We start from the raw sequence: 12,462 nt of genomic DNA, 5'->3' as shown, positions 1-12,462 counted from the left end.
TGAGTTCCAGCCTCCTGGTTTTGGCCTGGCCCAGTCCACCTGTTGCAGGCATTAGGAGAGGGAATCAGCAGATTGAAAATCGCTACCTGTCTGTATCTCCTTGTCTCTCAGGCTTTCAAATAAATAAAGTTAAAAATTAAAGAATAAAGCATTATGTTATAAATAAAACTCACATAGATTCCTAACGTAGTCTAAGTAATTCTCTACCACATTCAGTGCCAATAAATTGTTTCATCAGGTAAACTTCAATAGCTTCAATACTATATTCATAAATATGGACAAATATAATACATGATTAAAAGTAATTTCTAATAAAATGCACAATTTGGCTTTATTTCTAGGTTGCAAAAATGAAAAATAATTTCACTCATTGTTGGAACTTCAAAGTTATAATTTTCATAAGTAAAATTTTCAGTCCTTAAGTAGCTAAATAAATTTGCATTTTAGTATTTCTTAAGATATATAATACTCAACTTGAGGCACAAATTAATTGAATAGACTTAAATTCAAAATTCAAGAACTTTTGTTCATATACACTCACATATTTACAATATTGTCAAATTGTGTTTATTGTTACAAGTATTTGCAGATGCAACAGTCGATTATTTTGGAAGAGCAACAAGAGTTATGACTCCAATATTCTTTGAGACAGTCTCAGTAATGCAAGAGGACTTCAAAAAGTTCACAAAATTAAGAGATATGTTTATTTTGTTACCAAGATATTTGAAGATTCACACATGTATTTTCATAATGTACACATTCCATGAACTTCGTGAAGTACTGTCTTGTGTTAGAGGAGGCACTCTTTCATAAAAGGATTGCATGCATACTCTACATTAACAAGATAACTGGGTTATTTTTATCATCAGCCCCTTGCGTGGTATGGCTGATGTGATTAATAGTCCAGCACCATTAATTTTCAAGTCATACCTACTGCATCATAGAGAACTGTCATATACATGTCTTTAGTGCCATAAACATGTCATGTTGATGGCTCTGCAGTTTGTCAAGCATCCTTATGTTAGCCAAGATCTTAATACTGTCATTGCCAACTACTGCACATGAGACAGGCGGGATCAAATGATTGCACACAACGTATTTCATTCTATTAGTCAATATCCTAATCTTGACCACTTTAAAGATTTGTTCTTGTTCCTAGTGTAACTAGCTTTGTCCTATCAAATAAAAGCTTCTCCCAGGGGCTGGTGTTGTGAAATAGCAGGTAAAGCTGCTGCCTGTGACACCAGCATCCCATAGGGGCGCCAGTTTGTGTGCCAGCTGCTCCACTTCTGACCCCGTCCCCTGCTAATGCACCCGCGAAAACAGCTGAGGATGACTCATGTGCTTGGGCCCCTGCACCCACATGGGAGACCTGGAAGAAGCTCCTGCCTCCTGGTTTTGCTCTGGCCAGCTCTGGCCACTGGACCCTTTCAGGAGTGAATCAATGAATGTAAGATCTCCCTCTCTCTCTTCCTCTCTCTAACTCCGCCTTTTAAATAAATAAAATAAAAGTTTTTAAAAAGCTTCTTCTGTTTATGTTCTCTTTAAAAATTTCCTCTAACTCTCTATTTTAAACCACAGAAAAGAAGCTCTCAATGAAACACTACTCCTCTTTCAATTTACACCAAAAGTAAAAAAAGCATATTTCTCTGTAGTTCTTTAGATTGAAGGTAGAATTATATAAATTGCTTTCCTCTGGTACAATCTTTTAAATACGTATTTGAAGAAAGGAATGAAGGCTCAGGAAACCCTAAGTTAATTTTGTGAATTAGTATCTTCTGTTTTAAGGATTTATTTATTTATTTGAAAGCAGAGCTATAGAAAGAGAGGCACAGGGATAGAGAGAGTGAGCACGATCTTCGATCTGTTCATTTCCCGGATGGCTGCAATGGCAGGAGCTGGGCCAATCCAAGGCCAGGAGTCAGGAGTTTCTTCTGGTCTCCCACGTGGGTACAGGGGCCCAAGCACCTGGGCCGTCCCCTGCTGCTCTCCCAGGTGCACAATCAAGGAGTTGGGAGTGGAGCAGCCAGGACTTGAAATGATGCCCACACAGGATTCCAGCTCAGCAGGTAATGGCTCTATCTACTATGCCACAGCACTGGCCCTGTGGATTACTTTCTATTGTCTGGCTCCTTGACTTCCACCTTCTCCTAGACTAACTTTTTTGATTGCTCTGCTTCTCACCGTTTTGTGTTCACATTTTCCATTTTTTTTTTCTGACTTCACACCCTACTTCTTGAACTTGTTTCCTGTTACTGGTTTTGACAGAATCCATTTTTTGTTTTGAGATAACGTTATCTAAGAGTTCTGTATGGTAAAGAAATCTATCTCTTTATTATATTAATGACTTATTATGATGACTTCATTAATCATTGTATTTGTAGTAGAAGCAGAGATAGGCACAATCCCATTTAAAGCAATTCAATCTAGTGGAATAGACAATACAGTCAGAATACAAAATGTAGAATGATAGGATTGAGGTGTAGAGTAGATGTCAGGGGAGTGTAGAGGGGCCCAAGCGTAAGTTTTCCAGGAGTGAGGTGAGGGGAGCAATTAGAATGGGAGGTAGCTTCTGATTTTAGTCATGAAAGGTGAGTAAGAGTTCAATAGTAAAGTCCTTTCTTCCTGTCCACTAACTCTACTTTTAGCAAATATCTCCAATTTCCAAGAGATCGTTTTTTACCCTTTGTGCTTTTCTGCTGTTACCACCCTATTTTACTTTTTCTCATCAGAGTTCACCTTCTTGGAAAAGTCATTTATATTTTCTCTATTTTCTTAGAAATCAGTCACCCATCAATCACAGCTGTCTGACTACTGCTCCAGCCATGACACAAACACTATTTGTCAGCTTTCATAGATGACATCCTAATTGCCAAATTCAATAGCAACTTTTCTTTCCTTTCTCACTTGGCCTCTTTGTATCATTTGGCACAAGTTACCACTTCCTTCTTGAAACTCTGCCATCTGGTCACTTTTTGCTGCCATTTTCTCCAAGTTTTTCCTGACTTCTGGAAATGTGTGTTAAAATCTTTCGTAAGTATTTTCTCTTTCTCCTCACCCTCCTTAAAGAATGTAAAGGATATGAAGCACTAAGGTTCCCCCCCATTGATAAATTGCATACTTCATTTAGAAATAGCAAAGTACATGATGCATATCTTTTGTGTTGAGGACTTTGGTTTAAATAGCCAGTCTTCAGAGGCATCATTATTCAGCCCATTTGTGATGGTTGCAAGGGACCGAGACTCTATGAAGGTTCTAAATATAAAGGAACGTAATGTGTATCTACATAGTTAACAAATGATATGCCAATAACATTTGTGTTTGTATTTGCTCTCCTTTTTCCCCTACTGGTATTCTTGGCTGCCTTATTAGATTTGCAAAGATAATTTCATTTTGACTTATTTTTGTACTTGCTTTTATTAAATCCATTTGCTTTATTGCTGTTTTCTCTTTACAATATTTCTAGCAGCAACTGTGAGTTCAATTCCTGTACAATCTTCATTCATGTATTATTCACTCCTTCCATGTCATTAAGGATGATGCTGAATTGGAACAAGATGATGATGCATCCTAAGAGGACCTCATTAGACACTCCTCCCCAACTGTACAGTGAGCTATTATTCAGTCCCCATGACCAGCATCCTCTTACCTACATTTCATCACCAGCTACTTTAACCAGACTGTCATTATTTCCCCATTTCCCAAATTTCCTTCATTCATTTTTCTCTTTAAAAAATGAGAGCTGTATCTAGCCCATTATCAATGGCTCATTGATTTTTATGTCCCTCCTTATTTGTTAGCAAGCCTGTATATTCCCAGCCCTCTTTTCTTTTTCAACATTTAAAAGCTCCACTCACTGCTGTTACTGACATGTCAGTGCACTGCTGTCTGCCAGTCCTCCTTAGTGACGTTTCCTTTCTTGGATTCTGTTTTTCATTTTTAGCAGTGTTGTGTATATCCTACATAGTAAGTACCATGGTAGACATTCATCTGTTAGAAGTTGAGGAAAGGATATTGTGCCTGCTCTCAAAGTGAGTACTTTACAAAATATGCCTTTCTGAGATTATAATCATAAAGATCTTTCATGAAATTCTCCTATGTGTTCAGAATTTGGCAAACCTGTTTCTCAGAAATATTAACAAACTGCTGTGACATGAACAGGTGGAAAATGTGTGAATCTTCAGCTGTTAGAGCCACATTTTAAGAACTCTACTTTTGGCTTTCACCTCCCAGATGCAACAGGATTGTAGCTGTTGATAATCACATGAGTATGAGTAGCAGAAAATATGCTTCAGAAAACCAACCTACTTGTATCTTTGTGTTTTGAAAATTCTGTCCTTACATTTTCTGTATGAAAATACTGAAATGAGTTCACATTTATTTATTTATTTATTTTGATCTGATCGTGCTCATCAAGGTTTTCAGAATTTATTGCTTCTGTGTATTTCATTCCTTTACAATGGTATTTGAGAATTTCCTATATTATATGTGTCCTGATTAAGGAAATTTTCCAAAGGAAACATAAATGTATCTGTGAAAATTTGGAAAAACAGAACACATTAAATTGTAGTAGAGTCAACTGCACACATTTCATCTCTATCTGTAATCTAATTTAAAAAGCATATCTTCTGAAACTATCCTTAAACTCCTTTGAATCTTATCATTTTCAAAATCTAATGAAATTAAAACTGATAATGCAACTTCTATTCCCAAGTAAAAACTGTAAAACTGACTGAAATACATGCAACAGTTATTCTCAAATACTGTACAAAAATCAGGAATAAGACCCTGAGAGGAAGAAAAACATAAAGCAATGTCGCTCCCCCTCTTCGTGGAGGAGCAACACTGAACCCTGCCTAGGCTTCTTCCCTCCTAAGTTTCCTATCCGTCCTAGGTTTCCTATCCGAGTCACGGCACCATTATGTCGCTCCCCCTCTTCATGGAGGAACGACACAGGACCCTGCGCTGTTCTTTCGTCTGCTCGGCCCTCCCCGGGTTTGCTGCTGGTTCTTCCCAGGTTGGCTACCGTCCCTTCCACCTCCGTGGAAGGGCGGTTCCCCCTGCTACATTCCCCACTTCCGCAGGGGAGCGGCACACCGCCGGCCGGCTCTCTCGGGGGCTGCACAGGTGTTCCCCTTAGATGTTCCTGGTGCATGCCGTCTCTCTCCTCCTTTATAGTCCTCCTCCGCCAATCCCAACTCGGCTGCCCACACGCCGAGTACGCTGCTCTCCAATCAGGAGCAAGTCCTACAGTTTATTGGCTGAACTGGAGGCAGCTGTGTAGAAGCCTCTTTCTTCTCTCCCATCGCCATATTGTGGGAGAGCAGATGCATAGAATAAGTCTTAATTCCAGTAACTCAGTCCAGTCCGGGCTGCTCCCCACAAAGCAACTCCTCTGGTTTCTCAGACTGTTGGTCTGAATCCACTTCCTAAGTCACAGTACAGGGAGGTAGAACTCATGGCAATCCCAGAAACTTTGCTACCTCCAAACCACTAGGAAGATTTAAAAAGCTGAGAACAGTGGGGTGTAATAACATAGAAGATGGAGCTCTATAGGTAGATAAAGAGAACACAAATTATCCATAGGGGCCCACTGGTTTTGATAAATCATTTCCACTGTTATCTGTGATAGTGGACATTTTTCATATACTTGTTTGGGTGTCTTCGTTGGTCTATTCAGATCCTTTGCTCATTTTGTAATTAGGATATTTGTTTTCTTGCTACTGAGTTGTTTGGGTCCCTTATATATTTTGGATAGCAATACCTGATCCTATGTATGGTTTTTAAAAAAAATTCTTCCATTCCACATGTTGAATTTTCATTCTGTTGAATTTTTCCCTTGCAACTCAGGGTATTTTATTTTGATTTAATCACATTTAACTATTTTTTGTTTGTTGTTGCATGTGGTTTTTGAAGTCATATCCAAATAAATCATTGTCCAGACTGATGGCATGGAGATTCCTCACTATGTTTCTTCCAGTAGTGTTATAAATTCTAGTCTTGTCTGTAAGTCTTTAAACCACTTTGAGTTGATTATTTCATTTGGTAAAAGGTAAGGCAGTATCATTCTTCTGCATATGGCTATACAGTATTCCCAACATCCTTTATTTAAGAGAATGTCCTTCTGCACTGTGTGTTCTTAGTGCGTTTGGTGGAAATAAGCTGCTTGTAAATGCATGTCTTCATTTCTGCCCCCTCCGTTCTGTTTTGCTGGTGTATGTGATATGTAGATCAATAAATGTGATGTTATATTAACAGAATGATGTACAAGCAGTATGATTATCTTGATAGATGTAGAAAAAGCATGTGACAAAATCTAACATCCATTTTTTCTTGAAAATAAGGTTATCTTATTAGAATTATTACCTATGAAATATATGAAATTGGTTTGCTTTATATTAATAAAATTATAAAAATACTATCAACAAAACAAGTATAGAAGAATATACTTGAACATAGTAAAAGCCACATGTGACAAGTCGCAGCTAACTTTATACTCAATAATAAAATTAGAAAGCCGTTTCTCTAAGACTAGGAACATAATATGTATTGTTAGTCTTACCACTTGTTCTCTAAATAGCCCTGGAAGTTGTAGTCAGAGAAATTAGGCAAGAAGAAAAGTAATTGGAAAGGAAGACATTGTCTTTCTTAGTAGGTGAGATGATCATGTGCATTTAAAACCTAAAAAAAAAAAAACTGTTAAAATAAGTTCGATAAAATTGAAGGCTCCAAAATTAACAGAAAAAATTAGTACCAATTCTATGCACAAAAAATAATTATCCAAAAAATAAATCAGGAAAATAAACCTATTTAAAACAGGTAAAATAGGAATATATTTAATCAAGAGCATAAAAATTGTATGCTTAAAATATTAATAATTAATGAAAGTAATTGAGGAATATACAAGTAAATAAAATATATTTCATGCTAATTGACTGGAAAAACGAACACTGATAAAATATCTATAATGCCTCAAATGATCTACAGACTGAGTATAATCTCTACCAGCATTTGAATGATACTTGCCACAGAAATAGGAAAATGTGACCTTAAAAATATCTTTAAAAGTATGATCCACAAAGGATACAGTATAGTCAAAGACATTTGACCAAAAATCACAAAGCAGGAAGCAGCACACTACATCCTGTAGGTCTGTAGTAATTAAAACAGCAAGGTGCCTTCAGAAAAACAGACACATAGTCATTGGTTCTTCTCTTGAACCAAGTCAATCGTAAAGAACTGTGAATGAGTACTTATCAAAGCACTCTAAGATGAATTATTCCTAGATTACAAAAGAATTTAGAGTCATTAAAGTGTCAGAAAAGTCTGTGGCAAACAGAACTCATAAATACTATCATCAGAGTGGGCATTGGGCAAGTGGTGGAGTCTCCACTCGGGACGTGTAGGTTCCATATCTGACTTCCTCGTTCAAGTCCTGGGTATTGTTTTCTGTTCCAGATCCCTGCTAATGCACATCCTTCAAGGCATCAGATGGGATCTCCAGTATGTGCCAACCATATGGAAAATGCAAAATGAGTCCCAGGCTCTTGTCTCTGGCCTGGTCCAACCCTGGCTGTTGCAGATATTTTGGGATTGGATCAGCAGATGGGTGATATCCATTTCTGTCTATCTGTTTGTGTTTCTCTTTGAAAAAAAAAAAAACAAACAAGACCCACGAACATTTAATAGAAAAAGTATCATATTTCAGTGATGGGAATAAACCATTCCTGGAACAAAGACTACTGCAGCTCTCCCCTGACGAAAGTTAAAATGAACAATACTCTCCACAAGTAAACTCAGTCTTTCAAAGGAAGAGACAAAACCCATTCTTGCCAACGTACTTTTCACAATATCCAATAAAATGAAAGACATATGAAATAATGATAAATTAATTATAAGTAGAAATAGATCCTTTAATTAATTGGTAATGAGATTAGCAGAAGATTAATTTTAAAACAGCTTAATGCGCATGCACACACTGAGAAAACATGAACACACATGATGACAAACATAACACATGCCAACATGTATATTATGTATGGGTTAAATATGACCCCTAAAGACAGAAAATACTGTTTATGAAGTTAAAAATTAGAATACCCATAACATCAAATAGTACACTATGGAAGAACAATGAGGAAAAAATTGCAAAAATCAACTATCCAGATGCCAGCAAAAATAAAGTCTGAATCATATGAAAGGACCTCTGAGACATTTGTGACAACAACGAAAGAGATAGAATGCTAAGAAGTAGGAAGTACAGGAAAATATTTGATAAATTAGGAACAACATTTTTAAAAATTGGTTAAAAATGCTGTTTTAGTTCAATATAGTCAAGAAAATACAAACAAGATAAACAAAAATAAAAAACTATATCATAGCACTATCAAATTATTGAAAACAAGTGAGAGAAAACCTTTTATAGAGAACAAATATAGCACATTGCATGTAGAGTAATAACTCTCATTATTTCTTCTCCTCAGTAACAATGGGAGCTAAAAGATAATGGAAATTTATCTTTGATGTTCTGATGTGAAAAAAAAGTTGTCAACTCACAAACCTAAAAGCAGTGTAAATATCTTTCAAAATTGAAGTTAAAATAATTATATATTCAGAGAAATAAGAAACTAAGATGATAAGTTATTGGAATGCTTGCTCTAAAGTGTTAAGCGAAATGATTTCTTTTTAGAGGTGAAGGAATATTACTCAAGTAGAAATGCAAATCAACAGAGTGAATTTGCTTCTCTTTTTCTCAATATCTCCAGAAAACATCTCTGTAGATTGAAATAATTATTTACAAATAAAACAAAACCAAGAGGAGTATTTATCTATTACTGCATGTAGCCTTCAGAGACCATAATATTTACTATACAAACAAGTTAGAGTAAAATTGGTTGGTATGTATAATGGGACATGGCATACACAGAAAGAAATACACAAGAGTAGTACAAAGTGACAAATTGAAATATATAGACGCTATTTTCTTTAATCCTGTAATAAGTTGAAGTGCCTTCAGAATATTTTATAGATGTAAGTGTCTCTATAAGAAAGAAGAAAGCTGTAAAACTGGTGATGTACACTTATACTTTAAGAAGATAAAAAGATCAAATTAAGCACAAAGTAGATAGAAATAAATATTTAATAAAGAAGATGCAGAAATAATTGAAAATAAAAACAAGAAAAAATGAGGGAAATTGATAAAAGCAAAATATGAATATTACATTAATACTTGAAGAAAATTAATGAATTATTGAAAGTCTGACTTGAATGATTAGGGAAAATAAGGAGGGGACAGGCTTTGTGGCACAGTGGGTTAAGCCACTTCCTGGGACACCCTCATTGCATATTGGAGTGCCAGAGATAGAGACCTTGCCTCTGCTTCCAATCCAGCTTCCTGCTGATGAGCTTGGGGCAGCACGTGATGGTTCGATAACTTGGGTCTCAGCCACCCATGTGTGAAATCAGCTGGAGATCTTTTCTCTTGAATTTGCCCTGGTACAGCCATGGTTGTTTGGGCATTTGAGCAGTGAACGAGAAAATGGAAGATCTCTCTCTCTCTCTCTTTCTGTCTCTCAATCCCTTTCAAACAAAGCTATATAAAAGAAAAAAATAAGAATAAAAATAAAATGCCAATACCAAAAATGAAAAAATAAGGTGAAATAATCATTAATGCTTCTAACAGTTCAAAAGTGCTGTCTGTACCCAGTTCTGTAATTATGGTCAAATGTCTCAGTTCTGTTTATAGCCAGTTTGCTAAACTCCACCATAATCACGTCCTTTATTAGATCCTACTTTGCAGGTCCTCTGTATCTACACCCCACCCACTTCTCTTATCAGTGTCCCATTCCAAACACGCAAACCGTACAACCCAACTACCTCCCTTTTCATGCCCCCAAACTCCAGGGCCAGACTTCAGACAATAAAGGAAGATCCTATGCTTGAAGTCCACGTAATAATTCAAATCAGCCCATCCATGGAGAGCCTGTGAAACCTAGCCGATCCCACCCCACTTGCCCCCCCCCCACAGCACCTTCTACAACTCAAGCTTGTTGTTATCCCGTACTCAGGTACTGCTCTCTGCTGGGCCCTGATGGCAGTCTTTTCAAAGTTCTGCTTTCATCTCTCTGAGTGCCAATGCATTGTGTTCTACCATCAAAATAGTTAAAAAGAAAAAAAGGACAGGATAAGGAAAGAAAGATAACTTCAAGATTGAGCCAACTTGTGGTATACATACATGATGGACTAGCACTCAACCATAAAATATTAATTAATTTTGTTCTTCACAACAAAATAAATGCAATTGGAGACCATTATGCTTAGGGAAATAAGTCAATCCCCAAAAGACAAATATATATGTTTTCTCTAATTTGTGGTAACTCATATATTGAGTACAAAAAAGTACTGTATAGGAGTGAAATTGAATCTTGAGATTTGATTATTGTTTATAGACGTTTTTTATATTCCTAAGGAACACTGGTCATTTTCCTTAATATTTGTGGAATTCTTCATTTAATGACAGATTAAACTTGTGATTATAGAGTAAATTGAAAGTATGCTGGGGCCGGCGCTGTGGCGTAGCGGGTTAAAGCCCAGACCTTTAGCACCAGGCTGTTCAAGTCCCAGCTGTTCCATTTCTGATCCAGCTCTCTGCTATGGCCTGGGAAAGCAGTAGAAAATGGCCCAAGTCCTTGGGCCCCTGCACCTGCGTGGGAGACCCGGAAGAATCTCCTGGCTCTTGGCTTCAGATCAGCTCAGCTCTGGCTGTGGTAGCCATTTTGGGAGTGAATCAGTGATGGAAGACCTCTCTCTCTCTGGCTCTGCATCTCTCTGTAACTCTGTCTTTCAAAGAAACAAAAAAAATTTTTTTTTAAAAAAGAAAGTATGTCATCACAAAAATTAAAAGACAAATAAGATAGGAAGGAGGAGTATTCCTGCGTTAACACTGTATATACGAAATCTCTTCTCTTTAAATAAACAAATAAATAAAATTCTAAAAATGCATATCAATGACAAAAAGAGAGCTGTCATTTGCAACATGTCAAAATGCCTGGGCTGGGTTTGAGTCCACACACTGGTCTACACTCCAGCTTCCTGCTATACATTTTGTGGGAGGCAGCAATTCATGGCTCAAGTACTTGTGTCTCTACTACCAATGTGAGGGCATCAGATTGAATTCTGGCTCTTGGTATGGCCTGGTTCAAAGCTATGAAACGACCCAGTGAATGGGATCTCACTCCATGTTTCAAACAAATGTGTACTTCTAAAAACTATCTATATCTTATAAAACAAACTAAATAGTCATAAAGAAATATTATGTTAACCCTAAGTTATAACTTGCTTTTTCATGAATCTTTTATGCTGTGATAAAATAGAATAAAAGTTTATGAAATCCCATTATAGGGATGAAATAATAGACTCTGTTCTATGTTTTGTGAAATTGTTTCACTAACATTGTGAAATTTACTATTAGCTTGCTTTAGAAAACACAGAAAAAGAATACCAGGTACAAAAGTAATATTTTAGATGATTGTGGACAACAGGCTGTGTATATGACATCAAGGATCCTTTGTACATTTGTTGGCCACTAGTAAATATGTATTAAACATGAGTGACTCCATAAAGCATTTTATGTTGATGAAAATACATCTTATGAAATACTTGAAAGATATCTATTATTATTCTTTGTTTAGAGAGGATTTAACTTCAAATAAAGAGAAATTAAATATGTTCTCTGAGGTTAAATATAGAATGTTAGGAGCCCATGATGATTTGGTTTGTCAAACTGAGTTAATTCACCAAGTTGTGTTCTGTATCCTAAGTTTCTGTTTCACCAAATGGTGTGCAACATGATTTTACTGTGTACAACTGGACCTACAGACTAAAAAGAGACAGGCTAGGCAATCCCAAAATAATAGTAATACAAAAATATGGCATATCTATTACAAATATATTTATGTTTTAAAATTTCTAATAATTATTTGCTTAAAATCTGATGTCAAGCATTTATGAAAGATGATACTTATTTCAAAAGTGTTGATAATTTATTATGAATCATTTTAATTATTTCTAATTCTCTAAAATTTCAAAAATTATATAAAGCATTAAATAATCCTTTTTCTTCTCCATACTTCTGAAGCCACATTGTACCACATAGGAAACCATGGTAGAAATTTGGTATATTATGCTTCTACTATCACATAAAGACATTTGTGCATTCTTTTACATTTCTACTGTCTTTTATACCTACATGAATGCACTCACATATTTCTAAATTTTCACTGTTATATTCACTGCTAGAATGTACATGCTATGTTCCTGTTATTACAACCCTCTGCTCATTGCTGGAGTTTAATGTGGCTGGACACAAAATCTCCTCTACCAGAAGACTGTCAAAGAAAGCTTAATGGCCTCCAAATGAAAATCCCTTCAGGATCTGTCTCAGCTGTATCTTAGCTACCTACC

Source organism: Oryctolagus cuniculus, chromosome 10 (assembly GCF_051225735.1).
Source record: "Oryctolagus cuniculus isolate XC-2025 breed Fujian yellow rabbit chromosome 10, ASM5122573v1, whole genome shotgun sequence".
NCBI classification, from domain to species: domain Eukaryota; kingdom Metazoa; phylum Chordata; class Mammalia; order Lagomorpha; family Leporidae; genus Oryctolagus; species Oryctolagus cuniculus.
This window is presented reverse-complemented; position numbering follows the sequence as displayed.